General features: G+C 52.1%; 1 protein-coding gene across 2 annotated transcripts in view; it reads right to left on the bottom strand.

The window, feature by feature from the left end:
* The window catches only part of LOC146835224 (E3 ubiquitin-protein ligase HECTD3-like), a 479,862-nt gene that overhangs the window by 130,301 nt on the left and 327,916 nt on the right, over window positions 1–21,645 (bottom strand). The window lies entirely within an intron of this gene.

Genomic DNA, 21,645 nt, shown 5'->3' with positions numbered 1-21,645 from the left:
AGCTCTGTGTCAGAGCTCTGCCGTGCACTGCAGAGACCGGGAGCCGAATGACAAAACCTTTTTTTTTATTTTTTATTTTTTATTTATTTATTTGGCGTTTCAAATACAAAACCACAAACATAACATAGGCATGAGCAGTCATTGGGACATATTATACAGACATTGCACAGAGCTACAAATCAAAGGTGACATAAGACATGAGGCAATCAAAAAACATATCAGACGAAAGGGGACGATACCAAAAATGAGGGAAAAAGTGAGTAACTAGAAGTGATACCGCTGGTGTCAGATCTATCAAATATCAGGTAGTGTTAACACATTTAAGTAAGGGGGCTCCATATATCAAGAGGTTTTGACGTACTGGGCAATTCTTTAGCATAACAGGTAAGTTGGTCCCAACAGTAGACCATATCTTGCAACCAGCATTTGATTGTCGGAGCCCTTCTACCTCCCCAGCATATGGAGACTCTTCGTTTGGCAAGTAAGAGCGCTATCACCACCAACCTCCTAATAGAGGCCTTAACAACTGTAACAAGACCTAGGAGACATATTTGGGGTGTGCAAGCTATGAATGTTCCCACCATCACTTGTATAGACCTTATGACCTGTTCCAAAAAAGAGAATACTTTCGGACAAACCCATGCCAATTGGTAAAAGTCAGCATCCGGGGCACCACATCTTTTACAATTAGCAACCTCACTTAATCCATATTTATACAACTGAGCAGGGGTATAGTACATTTCATGTAGATACTTAAAACGTACCAGTCGTAGGTTGCCATTTGCCATAAGCTGCCCGTCAATTTACAACAGGTGACCCAGTCCTCCTCAGATAGTGGTTCAGGGAGAGATGTATTCCATTTTTCTAAAGAACTCCCACCCGCATCAGCCCCTTCTATTTGTGAGATTCAATACAATTTTGTGACTAGCTTAACCCGAGTCGAAGTGGTATAGAGGAGCTGTAGTGCCCCCAGAGTAGGGGGTTCAACTGGAAATTGGGGATATAATGCACGTATAGCCGGCAGTGACCTCGTATATACAAATGTTTGCATTGCAGCATTCTTCTCGTTTCCTATAACGGTAGCGGCCGCAACAAACTGACCTTGAGGAAAGGCATCCGCCATAATAGATAGACCCATTTCATGGAGAGTTTTCAGTGCACCAGGTTCCCCCGTCACCGAAAGTGCTGTATGATGCAGGAGTGGCATATTTGGCGCATAGAGTGGCAATTTACTTGCACGTTTCCCCAGGACCTGCCACGCTCTGGCTGTGGTTTGCACTGTGTCTATTTCTCCCTTGTCTAAGACAGTATGTCGGTTAACGATCATGGCCTTGAGCGGCAGCGGGTGTACCGCCCCGGCCTCGACTGCTACGTGAGGTATGTACTCAGGAGCCTGCTGCCAGTAATAGGCATAGTGCGCCTGCGCGCAGAGATAATATAGCAGAAAGTCTGGGGCAGTGAAACCACCCATCTCGTAAGGAAGAGTTAAGGTATCCCATTTAATGTGTGGCTTTTTGCCACCCCATGCAAGTGAGATTAATAATGAGCGAAGCGTGTCAAAAAAGTGTTGTGTCAGATGTACAGGAACATTTAAAAATAAATATAAAAAACGTGGGAGAAGCACCATTTTCATCAACGTGTGGAAATATGGATTTTTCTGATCAGTTATGTCCCCTATCTTGGACCCCAACGGTTTCATGTATGAATCACAAGTACATGTATGTTCCCTCCAGTTCCAGTTATGAAGACGCAAACACATGTGCGTCCACCGTCAACATGTCCTCTTTCAGATCCGCCATGAATAGGCCGGATATTCCATTCCTAAGTATGAAAGGCCACCGGCTTTATATGGTTCACTTATGCCATTTTACAGTCCAGGCAAGTAGGCCCTGATTCTGTCATCAAGCTCTTCTTGCCTTCTGCCTCTGAAAGCTCCAGTCTGAGCCTGCATCTGTGACCATGAACTTTGTCTCATTCCCTGCGCGGCTCACGATGCCTGACATCAGCCTGTTGTCTGCCAAAAAAAACTGTATTTCACCTTCGAAATTATCTGCTCCGCTCCCTGCCCAATGCATTCCTGTCTAGTAGTTTAAGTAAACATTCTTCCAGTTACCGAGCAAAGGCCCGGCTTCTCTGTCTTTATGCAAGTAATTCATAGCCCTATTATTATGGAAGACTTCTGCCCTCGCATCTAGTGTAGACACTTAGACGCTTGTACACGCACTAACAGTCAGTATAGTCAGTATAGAATAAGATTCTACTCTAAGAGACCTCTCTTTTGGATAACATAGTTCTTTAAACATAGGATGTTAGATATGATTTGGGATTAGGTTGACTTGACCCTCCAGACATCTGTCGCCACATGTAGAGCTAAATGTCAAGTCCCCTTCACCCCCTAGTTGCACGTCAATCATACGTCATGCTGCTGCGCGCGCATTTCTGCCAAGTATTTCTGCTGACATTGCGAAATTCTTTCATGGAACCACCCTATTATGACATCACACCTGATGACGTTCTTTAGTTACACCCAGTTACGCCCACTTTTGCTACGTATGTATGTTCTATCTTCACTATCAATTGTTACGCCTCCTGCATTTGCTTCACTGTAATGCCTATTGTATAAAAGTGATTACTTATCAATAAAGTATGTACTTCACTTCCTGAACCTCCGTGGTGATGGAACTTGGAGTCAACGATTCGAATCGTCCATTGGAATAAAGCCCATTCCGAACCTCTAATACCACGGATTTTGCCTCTTATTTACTGAGCTATTTTTATTATGTTTCTGTATCAAATTAAGTCCCGGTAATTAAATTATTTACCACAAACGCAATCCTGTCCGTAAAGGATAGTGGTAAGGCTATCCAACGGGTCACTTGGTCTTCGAGGCACGTGACTGCTCTACCAAAATTTTGTTGCACAACGACCTGCTGATCCCGGTGAATCCAAATCCCCAAGTACTTCACGGGGTCACTACACCACTCTAAGGGGTAATCCGAGGGTATCTGTGGCGTGTTAACTGTGAGAGGCAGTATGATCGATTTAGCCCAGTTGATACCGAGGCCAGAGTACCATTCGAATTGTATGTACTCCCGGATAAGTTGTGCTAATTGGGTTTATTGCTCACGCACATATAGCACCATGTCGTCTGCGTACATGGAAACTGCCAACGGTCGTTGATAAAAACGCAGCGCTGGTTGAGCATATCGCTGCCGGAGAATGCAGGCCAATGGCTCTAGAACTAGGGCAAATAATAATGGCGATAATGGGCACCCCTGCCGTGTGCCTCGTTGTATCCGAAAGGAATCGGGCATATAGCCATTAATTCTTTCTCGTGCCACAGGGTCAGTATACAGCAGTTTAATCCAATTAGTAAAAATAAAAGGGACCCCCATGCGATGTAAAATCATGAACATATATTCCCAAGTGATAGACTCGAATGCCTGTGCGGCATCCAATAGCACCGCCACCGCTGGGAGAGACTATTTCAGTACATGCAGCACACCAAACAATGTACGCAAATTATGCGATGTAGACCTGGTAGGGACAAAACCTGATCGATCAGGAAGTACCATAACTGGCAGTAGTAAACGCAGCCAAGTGGCTAATGCTTTCGCTAGTATTTTTACATCAGTGTTTATCAAAGACAGGGGTCTGTATGAATCACACCTATCGGGTGCCTTGTCTCGCTTCAGTAGGGCGACTACCAGTGCTTCTCGCAGTGTGGGGGGGAAGAATCTTGGAGTCGTACGCTTCCAAGTACATTTCAAGAAGGACAGGGGCTAAAATATCAACATATTCTTTATAAAATTCGGCTGTGAGCCCGTCCATACCCGCCGCCTTTCCATTTGGAAGCGCACCTATGGCCTCGCGAACTTCATCTAATGTTAGCGGGTGCATTAAAAATTCTTGTTGGTGACGCAAAAGCCAAACCAGCGCCAAGTCATCTAGGTATTGCGCTAGGTCTGTCTCAGTAGCTGTCCGTCGTTTTTCATACATACCGCAATAGTAGTTCGTGAACGCGTGAAGAATATTGGGTGTATCGCAGGGCGTAACGTCACCGTCCGTGATCGCCTTCACCATATAATTCCGCCCATGTGAGTATATGATCCTGCTGGCTAGTGTTTTACCAGGCCTGCCCCCTTCGCCGTTATATCTAACTATGTGTCTGTGTGACATATGGCAAATTTCTTGATCAGCTACCTCTTTATATTCAGTGATCTTTGATTTAATGTTCGCTAATACAGCAGGATCCGCAGTGTTACTATATGCACTCACTCAGCTCACGCTCCAGCCGGCTCATGGTGCCACGCAGGGATTTTAAGACGCCGGCCTGCAGCCCGATACATGCTCCCCTATGGTCGCTCTGAATGCTTCCCAAAGTGTCCCTACACACGAAACTGACCCAGTATTGTGAGAGAAATAATCCGTGATTGCATCGCGAATGCCTTCACAGAAGACTTGGTCAAGCAGGGAGGAGGGTTGAAGTCTCCACTGGAACTGCGGAGGATTACGTGTTGGTAAAGATATAGTGAAAAGGACTGGCGAGTGATCGGACAAAGTCCGAGGTAATTGCCGAATATGCAGGGTCCAGGACGCCACATCAGCGGTGACCAGCCAGTAGTCAAGGCGGGACCACGACTGGTGAACATAGGAATGACACGTGCCCTCTCGTGTATATGGATTTCGCAGGCGCCAGAGATCAGTTAGGTCTAGATTGTGCATACCAGTGAACACCGAGGATGTTGCCTTTTTGACGGTATGCTCCGCCATTGAGCAACGATCCATGGTGGGTGATAATACAACATTGAAATCCCCCCCACAGATAATGGTCGACGGAGAGAGTTTGTATATTTTACCCCATAACGTCTCATAAAAGGCAGGGTCGTCCGTGTTGGGCCCATAAACATTGACTATAAGGACTTGTGTACCACACAGCATACCCTGTGCCAATATGTGACGCCCTAGCACATCCTCTTCGACGTGTATGGGATCAAATGGGATGCCTTTTTTGACTCATAGCATAACGTCTCTCGAGTATGAGGAGTAGGAAGCAGTCAGTCGTACCCCCGCCCACCTGGACGCCACTGACAACACAGCTTGCTTAGTCAGATGTGTTTCTTGCAATAGCGCAAGGAGAATGTTGTGACGGTCCAAATAGGATAGCACCTGTCTAACCTTCCTAGGGTTATTAGGACCCCAAACATTCCAGGTGAGCAATGAAATACCTTTATCTTTAGCATTCGTCATTCCCTGCGAAGAATAATAGAACTAATTGTCGTCTCTTGTAGCTCATTACAGTACTTGTCCATACCTGTCGATGTTGTGTGTCCCATGCAGTGTTAACAACAAATAAATCCCCAACATCCCAACCCTCCCACTCCAGCAGCAAAACTGTGCTGAGAATCCCTCCCCATGCAAGCAAACAACAGGCACGCAATCGCATGGAACACAAAACTTCCCACCCCGTAAAAGTGTGAAGAGAACCGTAAACTGTGGTGGGGTACTCCCTGAGGGTCACCAGTGTCCGTTTGCCTCCCAGGCGAAATCAGGAGGGGTTGAGGGGGAGAGTGAGCGAACGGCCCATCCGCAGGCGTACAGTAACTTAAAGAGATTGAAAAAATAAACATGAGTAGCACCCAGGTATTTAGTGATAACATTCTGAAGAGAGCTAGAAGGTTAACATACATCAGCAATTATATATAGAGAACATCATAGTGCGCATTTGGGTGCGGTGAACATGGCAGAACAATCAGAAAATTAAAGAACAGTCGATGCTACAGCAGTGCTAAGTTCTGTACATCAGTAACCTGCATGTGCCCCATTATGTGCCACACAATAATACTCTCACGTGTTCAGTCCTCAGCATCTGCATCAACCTCTGCGACTCTCGACGATTCCTGATGTTCAATCTGGCGTACAAACTGCAGGGCTTCCTTAGGCGACGTGACAATTCGAGCTTTCCTTGCATGTTGGATGCGCAGCCGCGCAGGATAGAGCATAGCAGAGGGAATATTGAGGGTTTGCAGTTTCTTTTTCACTGCCTGAAACTCACGACGTGCCTGTTGAGCAGCTACTGTAAAACCCGGGAACAACTCTACCTTCATCCCCTGGTAGTCCGCAGCCCCTTTTTCCCTAGCGAGACGCATAGCTGTGTCCTGATGTCGATAGTTCAAGAGTCTTGCTATGATGGGACGCAGTGAGGCTCCCGGCACCGGTTTAGGGGCGCTAACGAGCGGTGAGCTCTCTCCACAATTAATACTGCTGAAAAATGTTCCGCACCGAACATATTATTAAGCAAGGACTCGACATACGTCTCCATGGGACCCGTGTTGGTTGACTCCGGAATACCGGTGATGCGCAGGTTATTCCTGCGGGAACGGGCCTCAAGGTCCTCGTACCGCGCTTGGATCACCGCCAGGAGCTTTTCCGTGCTGGAACACGAGGCACTAACGACCTCCATCCGGACCTCCGCTGTCGCAATGCGCTGCTCTGCCTCCGCTATGCATGAGTCATGGTTATCAATCGTTGTTAGTCTTTTGGGGTATGTACACTGTACCTCTCTAAACAAAAAACCCCCGGTCCCCATTCTTTGATTATAATATCAATCTTAGCCGCCATTCCGTCCATTCATAGGTTGAGGTGGTCTATCTTAGCATCAATGGACTTCAAGCTCTGCTGCATTTGTAACATCATACGTTCCAACTTGGTGCTAGCACCTGCCTCCAACTTCGGCTCAGTGTCCGATGTGGCTGGAATTTAGGATTTCGTCAACCTCCGGGACTCAAAGGTCAATTTTAAATGCAAAAATAACAATTGATGGACAGAATGCAGAACAATGTCATACATTCACCCCAGTACAGAGATCTGGGCCTAAATCCATCGTTTTTTTGCTCACCATGCCATTCCAGTTTGAACCCAGCCATATGCAAATCAGTCTTGACCCTGTGCCCCATGGGAACAGTCCAGCCCGAACTGCCAAGCCAGGTCCTCCCTGGACTGGAAACAAGCATCCTAGGACCGGTTTCGGGCTTTCAGCCCTCATCAGCCAGGATAGCCTGATTCCAGTGGCATGGAGAGCAAGGGACTCACGTCTGAGCATACCCTTCCCACTCGGGGTGACAAATGCAAAAATAACAATTGATGGACAGAATGCAGAACAATGTCATACATTCACCCCAGTACAGAGATCTGGGCCTAAATCCATCGTTTTTTTGCTCACCATGCCATTCCAGTTTGAACCCAGCCATATGCAAATCAGTCTTGACCCTGTGCCCCATGGGAACAGTCCAGCCCGAACTGCCAAGCCAGGTCCTCCCTGGACTGGAAACAAGCATCCTAGGACCGGTTTCGGGCTTTCAGCCCTCATCAGCCAGGATAGCCTGATTCCAGTGGCATGGAGAGCAAGGGACTCACGTCTGAGCATACCCTTCCCACTCGGGGTGACAAATGCTTGTTCAAAGGTCAATTTTGCCTGATGCTTGTCCATCTGACCCATGCTGTGAGTCCCTCCCGGGTCGCCCGCAGGCCGCCACCACCTGCAGATTGTGAGAGTCTCGTACCACGTACAATGTATTTAGGAGGATTTCACAGTGTAGAGGATGTCGTGGCCTCCTTATGCGCGTAACCCCTCGAAGAATTAGCATGTCACTGCACAGTCAGTCAGTCCTAGGAGGGCGCAGCAGTGGCCCCAGCCGTGGCAAGAGGACAGCGCATGCCGCTCCACGTTCCACACACCGTGTGATGGTATATGACCTCAGAAAGATGTGAACGCGCAAGTACTGGAAGTGAAGTAGGGGCAGGACACTGACAGCAACTTCCCGGGTGAACACTGCAATCCACCACGTCAGGCACCCAAGCAAATCAGCCCCAACAGCAGTATCATGGAGGAGTCACAAGCTACTGGGCAGAGATGTGAGCGTTAGTGCGCACTAATGGACTCCCTTAGGTGTAATGGCGCTCACACAATTTCCACCAACTGTCAGAGTCAAGGCAGGGCAGACATCACCCCCAGTAATGGCAGCAACAGTAGGTGCAACTAATTCACAGTGCCATGGAACCGCCTATATGCAGCAAATTGATGAAAGAGAAATGCTGCTATCAACAGGCATCCAGCATATTACTGTGGCATGAGGCAGGTAGCAGCATAGACAAAAATTAAATTGATGCGCAGCGTTTTATGGGCATCAATTACCGCTATACAAAGTGGGCCGCACCTCCGATCAGTAAAGGATCACAGGGCCCCTTGGCAACATCTCGCACCATGCAACGGTAGTACAGGCTGGAGCAGACGCGAGGGAGAAGCGCTTCACCACGCAACAGCCCGCACACCGTCTGGTGCTCCGCGCGCCGCCATCAATGCATGGGAGTCACGGGGGCCGGCAGCAAAGCCCCGGCGCATCGCAACTCAAGCCGGGCAGCAGCACGAGCAGGGAGTGGGGCCGTACCTCTCAGAAAGTGGAGCGCAACAAACTCCTGGCCACATTTAACAGTGCAGGGCTCCCAGCGGCAGCGTCCAGCAGCGCGGGCGCGGAGGCGGGTGCAGATCCGACACGAAGGCACTCAGCCACACAGCAGGGGCCAGACAGCTCGGTGCCCACGGAGCGCCAGCTGGCTCACGGGAGACGGTAGCAGATAAATGGAAACTCACAGCCTGCTCCACGAAGATATATCAGTGGCGAGTCACAGCACTGCAAGGGAGGCAGGAATCAGCGCAGGATTGGCCTTATCAGCGGCGGTCAGCATCCAGTATACCTTACGGCCGCCATTTTGTCCAGGGGATAGATCTGCGGCTAGCGGCGAACAGAAGCCCAGGACAGCACCAGCAATGTAATCAAAACACTCCTGATGTGCTGAGGCATCAGAAACTGTGAATAGTGCCTGTGGATGACGTTGTTCTTGCCGGATAATGTACGGATTGTTCCCTCAACCAGCAGAGCAGCACTAAGGTGCGGCCATTTTGCTCCGGGCTCTCTAGCGCCCCCCCCCCCAGACAAAACCTTTTTGACTGGCACTAACACATGTCTTTGATGGCAAGTAAGGTAGTGATGGGTGCAAAACCTTGCACCACAGTACTATGAAGGCAAGTTTGTGGAGAAGGCAGTGGGTGACAAGAATATGTGTGCATATTTGTGGCATTGTGTTGTGGTGGAGATCTGTTCTGCTGTTTATTGTGTTGTGGTTTATCCTGTCTTACTACATTGTGTTATTGTTGTGCTATTGTGTGCTGTTTTGTGGTTTTTGCGTTGCATTCTTTTTTGACTGTTTTGTTGTGCTCCATTATATTTTTGTTATGTTGTTATTTTGCTTGGTGTTATTTCATTGTTCTGTAGTTTGCTATAGAGATGTGAACAAGTACTGTACATTTCCTGTCAAAAGCAGCACAATTGTTTAAAGTTCCAGTAACAAACAGCCATTTACCACTGCCTATGGTGGGAAAAAAAGACTGCCTGAGCTTTTGAACTATTTAAGATATTGGTTAGCTGAAATCTGTTGCATAGACCTCTGTTACATCAGCACGTTCAGTGCTCGCATTATGTGATACAGCCCAACTACCCAACACAGAATGTGAAGGAAGATGTGCTTAAGATAATTTAAACATGATTGATCTTTAAGAACACATTAAAGGCATGGTGCTTCCACAGATCATAGAAAAGATAAGTATCGGGGCCATGGCTTTGTGTTGAGGGGGTGTTGTAGTATGCGTCGTGGTATGGGCGTGGCTTTGTGTTGTAGGGGTGTTGTGTTATGCGCCGTGGTATGGGTGTGGCTTTGTGTTGAGGGGGTGTTGTGTTACGTGCCATGGTATGGGCGTGGCTTTGTGTTGTAGGGGTGTTGTGTTATGCGCCGTGGTATAGCTCCAGGATGAGGGCCTGCACTCTGCTGCCATCTGGCACCCCAGATATTGAGAGGCACCTCTGAGGGCTGGGGCCGACCTGTCGTGGGGCCGACGCTTCTTGCGGAAGGGTTTCGGGCCCATAGCCTTCCCTATATCCCCCCGATGTTGTCCGGCCTACCTGGGCTGTGCCACACTTATGTGACAGGCTGTGGCGGTGCATCACATAAGCAGGCCAGGGCTACGGCTGCTGGGGCCCACTGCGCGCTGAAGGCGCCCAAACACTGTAGTCCCCATCTCCCTTTGCCCCGCATTGCCAGCTAGACACGGTAGAATGCTGGGGCAGAGAGGGGGCAGGTGGGGGCTGCTGCTGTGGGCCCTTCCCGCCAATGTGAGAGCAAGCCTCTTTCTCCTTCCACGCAGGAGGTTGTACGCGAGGGGCACTGAAGTGATTTGAGATTGCGGAGGCGCCCCCCAACTACTTATCCACACTCTACAACTTCTCTGCCAGAGACAGAACTAAGGGGCATCTATCTTGTTTCTCTTCCTATCTTTGCCTCCTTGGTGTTACCTGCATTACTTTTGAGGCTCTTGGTCGGATTGCGATTCACGCTGCTAAGCTGTTGTGACCTGCAGTACCGGGGCTGCTCCTTCCTCCCCAGAGTTGGCGGATTCTGATATAGACCTTGGGGGATAGCAGGCTTTAAGTTCAGTGTCCAGGAGACCGGCATGCTGTGATCTGAGTTGAATCCATCATCGCAGAGACCCTGACCATGGTGCAACATAGGGTTGGAAAATCCACAGTGCTGGCCTCTTCACTGGGGATGTCATCCACCATGGCCGCAATGGAGTCTGCGGGGGAAGGCTTGACTGCGCTGGATACATCGACTGGAGCTAACTCGGCACTGGCAAAGCTTGACTCCATTTCACAAGCCATCACTGAGACCTAGATAGAGCTTGGAGGACGGGTGGATGCAGTGGCCTGAGAGCTGGGGCTGTTATTGCCTGAACAGTGAAAACTCTCAGAATTCAGTCTGCGGAGGTAGCCATCTCTTACCTTCGGCCATAAACGCAGTCCTTCAGTGCGCAAGTGGATGTACTCACCAATAAGGTTAGTTAATTGGAGGAAAAGCTCGACCATCTTGAAGGCAGGTCCTGACGCATCAATGTTTGCATCCTTGGCTTCCCAGGGTGGGCTGAGTATGGAAACCCAACTCCTTTTTTTGAGACTTGGCTCTCCATGGCAGTTACACCAGGGGGACTGTCACCTCAATTAACCGCGGAATGGGCACACAGGGTGCATGCATGCTGGCCCCGCCTGGTGTGCTTCTGCAATCAGTACTGGCCAAGCGGCTTCATTTCCAGGACAGAGACGGAGTCCTCGAAGCGCAAATCTACCTTTTTCCAGACTACAACGTTGCAGGCCAGCATTGGCAAGTGCCCTTTGCAGGAGTGAAGCGTAAGCTACAGGATATGGTTATCAAGTACCCCCTACTGCTCCCAGCAAAATTGAAGAACAAGTTACTTACCTTCGGTAACGATGTATCTGTAAGAAACATTAGTTAGTTAGATTCCTCACCTTAGAATATCCCCAGGCGTCAGGCTGGATCCGGAAAGATTTTTGTAGCAATACTCCTTGCGCGTTGGTAGGCGTCGTCTGCCGCTCCGCGTCCGTCGGCGGCGGCGTGCGCCGGAATGACGTCGGAGTACTTAGATGCCGCCCTCGCGCGCTGACGTCAGTTCTTATATATAGCTTTCCGTGCCAGGGACGCTGAGCCATGCAAAAGACCGACACTCGTGCCAAAAAATCTAGGGCCCTGAAAGGGAGAACCTTAACCCTAGACGTCGATTCGCAGAACGGGGAGGCTGGGTGGGTCGGTGAGGAATCTAACTAACTAATGTTTCTTACAGATACATCGTTACCGAAGGTAAGTAACTTGTTCATCTGAAAGAAACACGTTAGTTAGATTCCTCACCTTAGAATAGATACCCCAGCAATACCAACCCCAGAGGTGGGCCTGCGAACCAAGATCACACCAGAAAGTCCTGGAGAACAGAACGGCCAAAGTGGCCATATCTCCGGACTTGGCTGTCCAGGCAATAGTGCTTGGCAAACGTGTGCAGTGAAGCCCACGTCGCCGCCTGACAGATGTCCTGCAAGGGGACTCCCCGTCCCAGGGCAGTTGTCGCCGCTGTGGCCCGGGTGGAATGGGCTCTCAGCCCAACAGGAGGGACCTTGTTTGCCAAGGAATAGCAGAGTTTAATACACAACACGACCCATCGTGAGATGGTCCGCTTGTGCACAGCTTTACCCTTCTTAGCACCTACATATCCAACAAAAAGTTGGTCGTCCACCCAGAACTGTTTTGTGCGGTCCAAATAAAAGGACAGCGCACGTTTTGGGTCCAAACGGTGGAGCCTCTCTTCATCTTTTGAAGGATGTGGAGGTGGAAAGAAGGTGGGCAGCGTGACAGATTGCCCGATGTGAAAGGGAGTCACGACTTTAGGAAGGAAAGAAGGACGGGTCCGGAGGACAACCTTATCCGGATGAACCGAAAGGAAGGGAGGCTTAGCTGACAGAGCCTGGAGCTCACTCACCCGCCTAGCGGAGGGGATAGCCACCAAGAAGGCAGTTTTCAGAGTCAGTAGACAAAGTGGACAGTTGTGAAGGGGCTCAAAGGGAGCGCACATCAGAAAAGTAAGAACAAGGTTCAAGTCCCACTGAGGCATTACGAATGGAACAGGAGGGAACATATGAGTAATGCCCTTAAGAAAACGGGAGACAACAGGGGACTTGAAAAGAGAAGGCTGATCAGGAAGCCTTAAGAAAGCAGAGATTGCAGCAAGATAACCCTTCAAGGTGTCCAGAGCAGAGCCCTGCTGGGCCAAAGAAAGAAGAAAGAGGGGCAGAAAGGGGATCCACAGCCTTTGCTGTGCACCATGCCACAAATTTGTTCCACCGGCAGGCGTATACCGTCTTTGTGGAGGGACGCCTGGCTGCCAGAATGACATCACAGACTTCAGGAGGCAAGTCAAATGGCATCAACTGTCGCCGCTCAAGCTCCACGCATGGAGGTGGAGGCTGGACAGGTTCGGGTGGAGGACCGTCCCCTGCTGCAGCGACAGAAGGTCCTCCTGAAGAGGCAGTCGTATCGGGGGATCGATGGACATACTGAGTAGCTCGGGATACCAGTACCTTTGTGCCCAATCCGGAGCCACCAAGATGACTTGAGCCCGGTCGCGCCTGATCTTCTTCAGCACTCTGGGCAGAAGTGATATAGGCGGAAAGGCGTACAACAGACCGCAACTCCACTCGTGACGAAAAGCGTCTGCGAGCGAGTGCCGCCTTGGAAATTCCAACGCGCAGAACTGCTGACATTGCGCGTTCTCTTCGGTGGTGAATAGATCTAACCAAGGCTCTCCCCACTGCAGAAAGAGACCTTGCGCCATGTCCGAGTTCAGACGCCATTCGTGATCCATCATGCACCGGCGGCTGAGTTCGTCTGCTCTGGCGTTCAGAGAGCCCGACAGATGTTGAACCACCAGGGTGATGCCCTGATGTTCCAGCCATGTCCAGAGGCGCAGAGTCTCCTGACAAAGGGTCCACGACCTCACCCCGCCCTGTTTGTTGCAATACCACTTGGCGGTGGTGTTGTCCGTGAACACCTGCACCATACTTCCCCGGTCAATGGGAAGGAATGCCTTCAGTGCAAGTCGGATCGCTCTCCGCTCCAAAAGGTTGATATGGAGCCGAGTCTCCGCCGGAGACCAGAGTCCTCTGATCTCCGCCTCTCCCATATGGCCCCCCCATCCCAGGAGGGACGCATCCGTCACTGCGACATGCTCCGGTTGGGGTAGGGAGAGGGATCTGCCGCTGACCCAATCGCGATTCGTGAGCCACCACTGCAGCTGGTTCGCAGTGCCCTCCGAGATCAAGACATGGTCGGACAGGTTGCCTCGATGCTGGGCCCACTGAAACTTCAGGTCCCACTGCAGAGCCCGCATCCGCCACCTGGCGTGAGGTACCAACAGGATGCAGGAGGCCATCAGCCCCAGAAGCCGCAGCACCAACCTGACCGAAACCCAGGACAGAGGTCGGAAGATGGAAATCAGGGCCTGAATGTCCCGGACCCACTGTTCCGGCGGTTAGACCCGGAACTGCGCCGAATCGAGAACCGCCCCAATGAAAAGGAGCTTTTGGGAGGGACTCAGGTGCGACTTCGGCACATTGATGGAGAAGCCCAGCGAGTGCAGGAGGTCGGCCATATTCTGGTTGTGGGAGACGACTTGCTGGGGCGAGCCCGCCTTCAACAGCCAGTCCTCGAGATAGGGAAAGACTGGAACCCCTGATCGGCGCAGATGAGCTGCGACCACCGCCATCACTTTCGTGAACACCCCAGAGGGGCACTGGTGAGGCCGAAGGGAAGCATGGTGAACTGAAAGTGCTCCTGACCCACCGTTAACCGCAGGTAACGCCGGTGGGCCGGTAGGACGGGGATGTGGAAATAAGCGTCCTGCAAGTCCAACGCTACCATCCAGTCTCCAGGGTCTAGGGCAGCCAGAACCTGAGCTAAAGTGAGCATCTTGAACCGGTCCTTCCGGAGGAAGGAGTTCACGCTCCTGAGGTCCAAGATCGGGCGTAGGCCCCCTTTGCCCTTCTTGGGAACCAAAAAGTAGTGGGAATAACAACCACGACCTACTTCTGGACCTGGAACACGCTCGACGGCCTCTTTGGCCAAGAGGGCCGAAACGTCCTCTCGTAGAACATGCAAATGATCCCCCGACATACGGTGGTTCAGCGGTGGCATGGCTGGAGGGGTCGTCTCGAAGGGGAGGGAGTAGCCCCTTCGGACGATTTGCAGCACCCACCTGTCCGACGTGATGGAGCGCAAGTGGAGCAGGTGATGGCGAACACTGCCGCCCACTGGCGTTGAATGGGCCTGAAAGCTCGGACTACGAGGGCTTTGAGGCGGATGCTGCCGTGGTGGATGTGGACTGACCGGCACGTTGACCTCCAGTACCGCCTCGGCGGAATCCACGTCCGCGACCGCGTGCAGGTTGGTTCTGCAGCCGGTGGCTGGGAGGACGTGAGGAGGCGCCCCTTCCTTGGCCACGAAAGGCGGAAGTTTGCGGCCACGGGGCCGAAAGACCCAAGGACTTGGCCGTGGCCCGGGAGTCCTTGAACCGAGCCAGCGCACTGTCCGCCTTCTCACCAAAAAGGCGAGTGCCATCAAAGGGCATGTCCATGAGGGAACTCTGGACATCCCCTGAAAATGACGTGGACCTCAGCTAGGCGTGACGCCGAATCGCCACCGTGGTGGAAATCGCCCGACCCAGCGAGTCCGTGGTGTCAAGTCCACACCGTATAGCGTGCCGTGCTGCATCTCAACCGTCAGCAAGTGCTTGAGCGAGTCGTGCCCGGGCCTCCACCGGGCACAAGGGCAGCACGTCCTCCACCGTATCCCACAGAGAGTGGGAATAACGGTCCAAAAGGCAAGCGGTATTTATAGACCGCAGCCCCAAACTCAGGGACGAGAACAGTTTCTTGCCAAACTGTTCCAACCTCTTGGATTCCCGATCCGGAGGAGCAGACGGGAAGGAGGATTGAGAGGTCGAGGCCTGGATAACCAGACTCTCGGGGGTGGGGTGTTGGGAGAGGAAACTGGGGTCGCCCGGAGCAGGGCGGTGGCGCAGGGCAACGTTCCGGTCCACATTAGGAACTGTGGAGGGCTTGGACCAAGTGCCCTGCAGAACGTCTATGAGGGCCTCATTAAACTGCAGCAGAGGCTCAGTGAAGCTTGCTGTCGGTTGAAGGACCTCTGTGAGGATGTTAGTTCTCACGGCCACAGCAGGCAACTCCAGCCCTAGGGCTTCGGCCGCCTTGCGCAGCACCACTGAAAAAGCTGCACCCTCCTCCGAGGCCACAGTCGGAGGAGAGATGAAGCCAGTGTCCAGACCACTGGCATCCCCCAGTTCGTCTGCCCAGTCCTGTGCAAGTTGACCCTGGAGGGCCATAGGGTCCTCAGACCCCTCCCAGTCGCCCCCGTCATCCGATTCCTGATAAACAGGAGGAACGATCGGAGCCGGACGGTAGATGAAATGGTCATCCATCGACGTCTGGTGCGGCGCCGGACAGCGCCGTACCGGCGTCGGGTCCAGACTGGGGGTGAACCGGGGAACGGCGGCGTCCGGAGACGGCGCCGGAGGTGGAACCAGTGTCGGCGCCAGCGGAGGAGGCGTCGTGAGGTCGACCGGCGCCGACCGAGATCCAGGCCTGGATCCCTCGGGGACCTGCGGCGTCGGGGCCGGGCCGTCGACGGCGCCGGGGACGGAGCCGCCGGCACGCAAGGTCGCCCAGTCGAACCTGCGGGGCCCGAAGGCGCGCCTACAGGCGTCGACGGCGGAGCCAGGCCCCTCATGGCCGAGAGAAAGGCACTGACCTCCGCCGGAGTCGCGTCAGTCCCAGTGACCGGCGGGTATGGGGACGGACGCGGCTCCTGTGGCTCCGAAGGAGCCGCGGGGGTGGGACCACCCTGACCCTCAGCCGAGTCGCGCGACCAGCGAGGGGAGTCCGAAGAGCGATGTGGTCTCATGGACTTCTTGGAGTGCTTCGACTTACCCGAAGACCCCGACGAGCGACGACTATGGCTGCGGCACCACGATCGGTCCTTGGACCTCCTCCTGGACCGGGAGCGACCGAGAGCGACGCGGAGCCGAGTGCCGAAGCTCGAGAAGCGTACGGGACCGCTCCCGCCTAGCTTTCGACGTCAAGGCCTGGCAATACAGGCACCGCCGATGGTGATCTGTCACCGACATTAGGCGATGACAGCGTCACAGGCCTTGAAACCAGGCATCATACCGGCACCAGAGCCGAGTCGATAGACCAAAAGAGTCAAAAAAGTTAGTCAAAAAATGACTAGGGGTAAGCTCTTCCCGGATCGGCGCTTACTGGCGCGGAAAAAAGAAGAACTGATGTCAGCGCGCGAGGGCGGCGTCTAAGTACTCCGACGACGTCATTCCGGCGCACGACGCCTACCGACGCGCAAGGGGTATTGCTACAAAAATCTTTCCGGATCCAGCCTGACGCCTGGGGATATTCTAAGGTGAGGAATCTAACTAACGTGTTTCTTTCAGATGATGATCACATATGGCAAGACCTACTTCTTCATGGAGCCCGGAGATGCTTGGTACTGGGCTGAACGATGCAGGCAGGACTCTCTGGAGCCTGATCAAACTGTGCTGAGCGGGGCAGAGGCTCCCTCGACTAACCTGCGGCAGGAGCACCGTGACTGTCAACTCCCAGCAATGCATAGGAGGACCTCCGGTGTCTCTGGTGCTCCTTCACCTATTTAAGCAATACGGAAGAACCTATCAGCCCTTGTAGTGGCGGCACATTTGCAAAACTCTGCCAGTACTGAGGAGCCGGAGGAAATTGGACAATGATTCCTTGGATAAAGACTCTCACTCCTCCTGACTTAGCACAATGTCCATTCTGGCACCCTTGGTCACTCCGCAGACAGCTGATGAAATAATTTAACTGGTACTTGGACTGGGTCATTGCTAAATGCCTGTGCACCAGCAGGGATTCACTGCGGTTAGGGGACTGTCCTTCTGCCCCCTTGTTCACTCCAGCTGTAAGCATTTAAATGTGCTCAATCACATGTGGGGGAGATCCACTTCAGAACCCCTGACCTGCTCTCCGCGCCCTTTGTGGCCTGTGCTCACCTGCCCCATGCCCTTCGAGAGGGTCTTGCATTGTTATTTATACCTTAATCATGGGCCATTTCCATCAGCTTTCGCCCGGATATATACGCCTCTGACTTGTGCCAGGTGGATGCTTCTGTGCCCTTCCTGCTGCTCTACAGTGCTGCCTCAAAGACTCCTGTAGTATTGTTAATAGGCCATTCTTATTAGCTGTGGAGTTGGATGTTTTCGCATTTGTGTGACTGCAGTGTTCTGGGACTGTTTGGCTGCCGGGGTCCCACTATCGCTGCGTTACCCCACACTACACTTACAACAAGGATAGGCTAATTTTGATGACCTGAAACATTTGTGGCATGCCCACGATCAGCTATACATATAGCGAAGAGTTGGGGCACAGAGCCTTTTTGCAAGAAACCCACCTAGCTAAGGGTAGGTCTCTAGAATGCAGAAGCTGTGGTGAGGCCAGTGTATTGCCACCGATTTCTCCTGGAATTCAAGGGGAGCCCTTATCTGGATCCATCTGCTTATTCCCTTTTGACCAGTGGCTGTAGAATCAGATACCGTGGGGCAATATATCTTGGTGGAGGGGTTCTGGGCGGCTTGCTAATATTATTGGGCTGCGCCTCCGCACCGAATGTGGAACAGTTCACCTTCTTGGCTGCCCTTTCTGTCAAATTAGTACATTGGGCTCATATACCCTGTGGATATGGGGGGGGCTTGACACACAACTTCAATTGTGCCTTGCCCTGAATCGATCGTACCCACCTATTCAAAGCCCCCCCACTGCGTGAGCTGCCGTCTCCTTTTCCCAATGAGCTGCACAATGGTCCTCCTTGCCAGCTGTAGTACCCTACACCCAACACCAGGGAATACTTCTTTTACGCACCTCCTCATGACTTGCATGTCAGATTAGATAGGTTTCTCTGCCCTCCACACACCAAACTGCTCATCACAGGTGCAGAATACCTCGGCAATCTGCATTGGTCCTACATTGGTTGCCTTCCCCCAGGCAGCTATTCACAAGGAGTTTTGCACACACTGTCAGACACTGTATGCATCCGGCAGTACTCCGTGCCCTGCTGAGATAGACGACTTCCTTTCCACGGTTGTCCTCACGCGTGTCTCAGCAGAACACAACCCACTACTCTGTGGCCCCGTCACGGAGGAGGAGATCCGATGTGCTATATGGGACTCTCCCACGTGTAAGACCCCGGGAGTGGATGGCCTTCCCATCGAGTTCTATAAGACGTACTCGGACCTGTTGGCGGAACTATATGCCGCAGCTCTGTACTCTGGCATACTTCCTGGTTCCCTGAGTGAGGCACTGCTGGTCTCCTTGCCTAAGCCAGCCAGAAACCAGCTAGATGTGGGCTCTTATCGCCCTCTGGCCTTGCTGGGGTCTGACTAGAAGTTCCTCAGTATAGTATTGCCCTCTCGTTTATTGACCTGTATACCGTATTTGGTTCATGAGGACGAGAATGAGTTTATATTGGGGAGATGTACGTCACTTCATTTGTGGCGACTCAATCGGCTGCTTGAAGCTTTCCCAGAGCTGTTTCCCCACTCTGCTTGCCTGGTATTAGACCTTGAAAAGGCCTTTGATATGCTGGAATGGGGATATAGGTTTGTTGTACTGGGGAAGATGGGGACGGGGTAGGGACTGGTCCGCTGGGTCAAGCCACTGTATACGAAGCTGACGGTCAGAGTTCGGATTGGCCAGTTGATATCTGTCCTAATCCTGAAGTGACAGAGTATGAGGTAGCGGTGCCCATTGCTGCCACTGGCTTTTGCACTAGTGATACAGCCATTGGGGCAGAGACTACGACCATCAGACCAGGACTGGGGACTGGCACTCCAGGGCCAAATGCATGCAGTTTTATTCTATGCAGATAATATCCTAATAAAGGTGGTGTGGATTCTGGGCTGGGGGCCCCAACGGCATTTTTAAGGTGGTATCGGGACTGGGTGTAAATTGACTGAAGACATGCATATTCCCCCTGCACCCCTACTGCCCCTGGAAAACAGTGGTTGCAGACTCTCACAGCATAAAATGGGAAGCCTGCACGTTTTGGTACTTGGGCATCAATGTGTACCATATTTCCAAGGATTTAATGGAGGGCGACCTTATGAGGGCGGTGGCCTCCCTGGGTCCTCTAATCACCCCTTGGTGCAGCCCCCCCCCCCCACAGTACAAGTTAGGGTTGCCCTATCCAAAATGGTGATGCTACTTTATTATTTCATAAACCTGCCTATTTCTGTCCTGCGACTGACGTTCCACATGCTGGATGGCACGCTGGGATACCTACTCTGGAGCAAGAGTATGCGACTGACGTTCCACATGCTGGATGGCACGCTGGGATACCTACTCTGGAGCAAGAGTATGCGACTGACGTTCCACATGCTGGATGGCACGCTGGGATACCTACTCTGGAGCAAGAGTATGCGACTGACGTTCCACATGCTGGATGGCACGCTGGGATACCTACTCTGGAGCAAGAGTATGCGACTGACGTTCCACATGCTGGATGGCACGCTGGGATACCTACTCTGGAGCAAGAGTATGCGACTGACGTTCCACATGCTGGATGGCATGCTGGGATACCTACTCTGGAGCAAGAGTATGCGACTGACGTTCCACATGCTGGATGGCACGCTGGGATACCTACTCTGGAGCAAGAGTATGCGACTGACGTTCCACATGCTGGATGGCACGCTGGGATACCTACTCTGGAGCAAGAGTATGCGACTGACGTTCCACATGCTGGATGGCACACTGGGATACCTACTCTGGAGCAAGAGTATGCGACTGACGTTCCACATGCTGGATGGCACGCTGGGATACCTACTCTGGAGCAAGAGTATGTGACTGACGTTCCACATGCTGGATGGCATGCTGGGATACCTACTCTGGAGCAAGAGTATGCGACTGACGTTCCACATGCTGGATGGCATGCTGGGATACCTACTCTGGAGCAAGAGTATGCGAAGAGTTGCTCTAGGCAAGCTTCAGTTGCCCACAGCCGCAGGGGGCCTTGGGGACCCAAACTTTGAACAGTACTACCTAGCGGCAAACTACCGTGGTCAGTCCATTGGCTAGCAGGGCTTAATCTGTTAGAGATCTTGCCCTTAATGCTTGTCGAGACACATTACAAGGTGCTGGAATTATATCTCCTGCAATCATCCCTGCCTGCTCATTCCAGCAGTCTACTCCACGTAGCCTAAAGCTGTTGCCCTAGGGCATTGAGGTATGCATCTGGCACACTGCCGTATGCACCCGAGATGCCACTGAGCACTCTATCTGACTTCTGCAGGGCAGCCAGCAGGGAGGGCATGGCACTTTAGGAATCTTTGGGTGTGGGCTCTTTGAGTGACCTGTTTCACGATCACGCTTTAGTCCCGTTGTGTACTCTCAGAGCAGACTAGCCTTCCAGTGGGTCCGTTTGTACTGCACTGATGGCTGGTTGCTGTGATGGGACTTCTCTGGGGCCCTGTTTATGTTGAGTGAGGGGCGCCGTCTGGTCACCTTGCTAGTGAAAACCATTACTGATCAATGGACAGACTTATTGGCTGGTCTGAGGGTCCGGTGGAAGCAGGACTTACACCGTGTTTTGGCTCCTAAACTGTGCTAACAGATGCTCCAGTACCCGCGGAAGGTCTCCAGAAATCCTTGCTTCCAGTATATTAAGTTTAACATCTTACACTGTGCGTATTTGACCTTAACCAAACTATATTGCATTTATCCAACCTCTGCTCTGGTGTGCCCCAGGTGTAAACAGACCGGCACGGATATATTCCACGGGCTCTGGGAATGCTCCATAGGGCATCACTTCACAGACTCGATCAGATAGATGTATGCCTCCTTGGACCCCGTGGTTGTCAGAGGGCACGGGGAGACACATCACTCTCTATTGATTCAGTGCTCCAGTCAGCAAACGCACACTTCCAATGCGGTGGAAGGCGGTGTCGCAGCCTGGACCGGCGCCACGGCAGGCCGCACTGGTGCAATAGGCCGCAGCAGAATCAGCGGCAGTACCTATAGCTGCTGCTTGGGATGACTCGGAGCGACCCGACTCTGATTCTGGCTCGGGCTCAGAGTCACTGTCATT

Source organism: Triturus cristatus, chromosome 4_2 (genome assembly GCF_964204655.1).
Source record: "Triturus cristatus chromosome 4_2, aTriCri1.1, whole genome shotgun sequence".
NCBI lineage: Eukaryota > Metazoa > Chordata > Amphibia > Caudata > Salamandridae > Triturus > Triturus cristatus.
This window is presented reverse-complemented; position numbering and strand designations above follow the sequence as displayed.